Below are 4694 nucleotides of genomic sequence, written 5' to 3'. Positions count from 1 at the left end.
TTGAAAGTTTGACTTCTTTAATTTTGTTAGATATACACGACTGTTTAAGTTTAAGTTAAATGCGAGTGATATGATTTAGATAGTTTATATAGTGCGAGTGTTCAATTTAGGTATTTTTCGTAGCGATAGCTTATCACAGGTTTATTTATGTAACTATTTACAAATCATACGTTGTGTAGTTCAATAATTATGAAATGGCGACTTTTATATTATTGCATCTTGTTACAAGAACGTTCTGAGTTTTTCTCGTTGTTTTAATTGAGTATTATTACATCATAATACCCAGTAGTGTGTTGAACGCTCTAGATCTCTGTTGGGGTATAAATGCGCATCAAAAAATTTAATTCGAAAGATAGATCAAGACTGAGTGATCGTGAGTTTAGCCATAAAGAGCGTATAGTGGCGGTTTTTTAAAGTAAAATTATCACAGATTATATTGTAATAACAGAGTAGAGAAGAAGAATTCGTCTTGTCAACTGTGTTCTAAAGTAATTCAACCAGTCTGTGTGGACTTTGACCAAAAGACAATTATTTAAAGCTCTGGATACAACTGTGATAACCAACAGTGTAACGAACATTTGTATATACATTTGAATTGTTTTAATATATTATTCTAAATCAAGTGGACCTTGTGCTCTTTTTATTGTTAAAATTTATCATCAACAAGTAAGTAAGTCACAGAAACCTACTGTAATGAATCCGGCTGATACATACATAAAACCTGACAAATCTTGTATATTTTGTATAGCAAATAATAATCTCTATCCACCCTTTTGTGCACAATTTAAAATGGTTTAAGCTTTTCTTCAAGAAACACAAGCTTGACATAGACTCTTTGTTTCTGTTGGTGAGTGTGAATGATGAAAGAGTATGCCCTGAACAAAAAAGTGTCATATATCTTTTTGTTCAGGGCATCCTCGTTTTTAGAGAGAACCATCAGGCCACCTCATATGTGTATAAAAACACGCAGGCTCTCAAAGCAACTGCTAGGGGTTTCATTACATTTTCATTTCCAAGTTTAGTACACTCTTCATTGTACAGTTGTTTAACTTGTAGGTATGTCTAAACATATTTGATAATCACTTTTCTAGCACCTGACAATGCAGAGCATCTAATGGCAGTGTCAATAGAAACATGAATTGAATGTGTCATATCTTTGACGTGCATCGATTTACTGACACCTTCATCAGTATGTATGCTGTTCATCATCTTTTCCATGTACTGTGCAGAATCAGATACAATGGCAATAACATCAGACCACTTCTTCTCATATTGCTCTAATGATTTTGCAAGAACCAATAGAATACTGACACAGTTTGAGATAGCAAAATCAGAAACATCCACTAATGCAATTTCATGATCTCCTTTCACAGTGTTGTAATATGACACCAGAATATTGACTGTGGGTTCTCCAAGTACATCCGGGAACTCATCAACAATTAGACATACTTTTTATTTGTTGCCTGTTCTTTGATTTCTGTCTGAAGATTTCAGGCAAGTACTTCTCTTACAAAATAGCATACTTTGGCATTGTTTTAGCTGCTGGACAATATTTCTTAACAAATCCAAACCAGCTTTTAAAAGTGCTTTAAAAATGAGTGAATTGCACTCTGACAAAGTCTGCAACGGTAAAGAGCTGGGACTGATTAAGGTAAATTTAATCGCCTCTTAGAAGAATGTAGATTCTTATTTTGTTGTTACAATTTACAGTGGTACTGGGGCTGGAAAAACAGGTGTTGTATGCAGATACTGTGCATTAAAAATATCACTTGACAGATAAAAGAAACTATATGATAGAATAAATGAACCCTTCGTAGTGCATGTAATATTTCTCTAAAACAGAGGATGAAACATTAAATATTTTTACAATAGTGCAGCCAATTTTAAATCAGGTAGCTCCCGAAATCAGAACCCCTGTTCATAACTGAACATTTAAAATCTTTGGCCTGATCATTTTTCCATGTGTGTCATATGATGCCGTTCAGGTTGAAGGTACCAAATGAGCTTTTGATATTATTATTCTGTTTTAATTTGAGTAACTGTAATTTGAGGTTACACAACGAAACATTAATTGAATAAATAAAGTTGTTTAAACATTGTTTATCAACAAGTAAAAGCTTGGAATGGTCTATTTTTTTCATTGGGTGTGTGTCTGTGAGCCAGACTAGTTTCGATTATTGTCATATTCCAAATATTCCCTTCTCGAAGAGCATTTTTCATCTATTATTTGTGAAATGTAGTCATGCATTGCGCGTTTGCTAATAAAAATGGTAACAAAATTTCTTATAAATAGTGATCTTTGATTTATTTAAATTAATTGTTAAGTCTTTTTTTTAAGTAATGGCTCTTTATAATTGCGTGATATTTTGAGATATGTCATGTTCTCTTTCTCATTTTTTCGAAAGCAAGCAGGTTTAGCTCATCAAAATTTTTTGTACGTGTTTCCTACAGCACAGTTATTGTATTCCATTTGTAACCAATTCAAATACGAGTTTTACATCATTGCATTATCTAGAGACATTGGTCGCGTACAGATTCAGGAATACCTGGAGGCTGCGCCTTCCCTACTTTAATTTAGCTATTTTGAGATATGTACCTCTCGAATGAAGAGCGAAGTGTGAATATCTTTTGTCTCATTGTTATATCTATTTTATACAGATGCACAAAATGTTTGTGTTTTGTCAGGTAGCAACTTCGAACTTAACAGTGTAATATACTTTCTGCCGTTCATTTAATTACCATTCTTACACAAAGATTATCAGTGTATCTGAGAATACCACAATTAGTAGTCTAATCGAGATCGTCAATAAAAATAACCACATATCACAAGTACCAAAAACTCGGAGCTTTAAGTTAATCTAATCCAGTTACGCAATAATAATTGTATTTGTGAACTAGTTTTGTTTTAGCATAAAGCTACACACACAACAGGATGTCTGCACTCTGTCTACCATGGGGAATCGACCCCCCCCCCCCCCAGGTTTTAGTGTTGTAATTCCGTAAACTCATCACTGATCCACTGAGGCTCGTTTAGAGCTTACAAATGTAGCTACTACAATTGCACAATCTCAGGTGGACACAAACTTCAAATGTGACATGCCACCTGTGTTTTTTATATTTATATCACATCATCTAAATATAGGCCAAAACAAAAGAAGGAGCAGAGATTTTTATCATGGTTAAAAATAAACTATTGAACTTTTTTTGTTTTCTTTATTTGTTGAATTTCGCTCAAAGCACTGGAGGGCTAGCAAGTCCTAATCTTGAAATGTTTGTTTGTTCCTTTTAGAACAAAGCCATATTGGGCTATATGATATATCCACTGCAGGGAATCTAACCCCGGATTTCTATATTCCAAGTCTGTAAACTTACCGCTGTCCGACCGGGGGGCAATCTTGAAGTGATAGACTATAGAAGGAAGGTAGCTAGTCAATACCATCCACCAATAACTCTTGGACAAATCTTTACTAACGAGTAGTGTAATTGACCGTTACATTATAACACCTCATTGGTTGAAAGGGACAGCACTTTTGCAATGGTATCCCCACAAAAGTTAAGAGTGTACTGACATTAAAAAACAACAAGAAAAAGCGATATAATACAACAAATTTAAAGAACATTTAGTGGTTTTAGCACGTAAGGGAAACAACGAGAAAATGAACTTAAAATAATTTCTTAATTCATTCTTAGAATTAGTTATTTTAATTAATGGCAAAAAAGATTAAGTTATATTTAAATTTACTAGATTAGTTGTTATATATCCAATTTTCCTAAGCTGAATTTTTTTATACAAAGGAGAACTATATACAATTTCTTGACCATAATCTATACACCATACCTCTCACTTTGCATGGCAATGGGTGTGTGTGTGTTTATAGTTAAGCACAAAGCTACACAATGGGCTATCTGTGCTCTGCCCACCACGGGTATCGAAACCCGAATTCTAGCGTTGTAAGTCCGCAGGCATACCGCTGCACCACTTGGGGGCACATGCCAATGGACTTATAACGCTAAAAATCAGGTTTCGCCACAAGCGGTGGGCAAAGTCCATTGTGTAGCTTTGTACTTGATAACAGGAAAAAAATCATTTGTTTTTTTCCTCCTTTTAGTTCATTGTGCTGTTACTTTTAAATACCGTTCTGAATACTAAAAAACAACAACAAAAAAGACAGACGTCAGTGAATCAGGAAACTGATTTGTTTTCATTATTTTTAAGTAATCGTGTCAAAATTCTCAAGCAAACAACTTGTTTGTCTTTATTTTCATCGTCATTTGGGTTTTATCCAATATGATGCTTATTTTAGAGAATGGATTTTTCCTTAAAGATCAGATCGCCTAACAATTAGCAGCAAAATTTATACACATTTACACCTTGCCAGTTGTGAAATGCTTAATTACTCAGTAGGAAATTGGGTGCTATCATTGAAAGCTTTCATGATTAAACATTTATAGATTAGAAATACTGATAGTTAGATCTTATTTGTGATAGTTTCTATTTCTTAGATTTTTCGAAAATTCAACCTTAGGTCAGAGCCCACAGTATTATTTGTTAAAGGATGAAATGATAGAGTACAATGTTTACACAAAGGAGTTTGGTTTCGTGCAAAGCTACACGAGGGTCATCTACGCTAACCGTCCCTAATTTAGGAGTGATAGACTAGAGGGAAGGCAGCTAGTTATCACCACCCACCACC

The sequence above is a fragment of the Limulus polyphemus genome, unplaced genomic scaffold, assembly GCF_000517525.1.
Source record: "Limulus polyphemus unplaced genomic scaffold, Limulus_polyphemus-2.1.2 Scaffold272, whole genome shotgun sequence".
Lineage (NCBI taxonomy): Eukaryota > Metazoa > Arthropoda > Merostomata > Xiphosura > Limulidae > Limulus > Limulus polyphemus.
The sequence above is the reverse complement of the archived record's forward strand: the minus strand, read 5'-3'. Positions refer to the sequence as shown.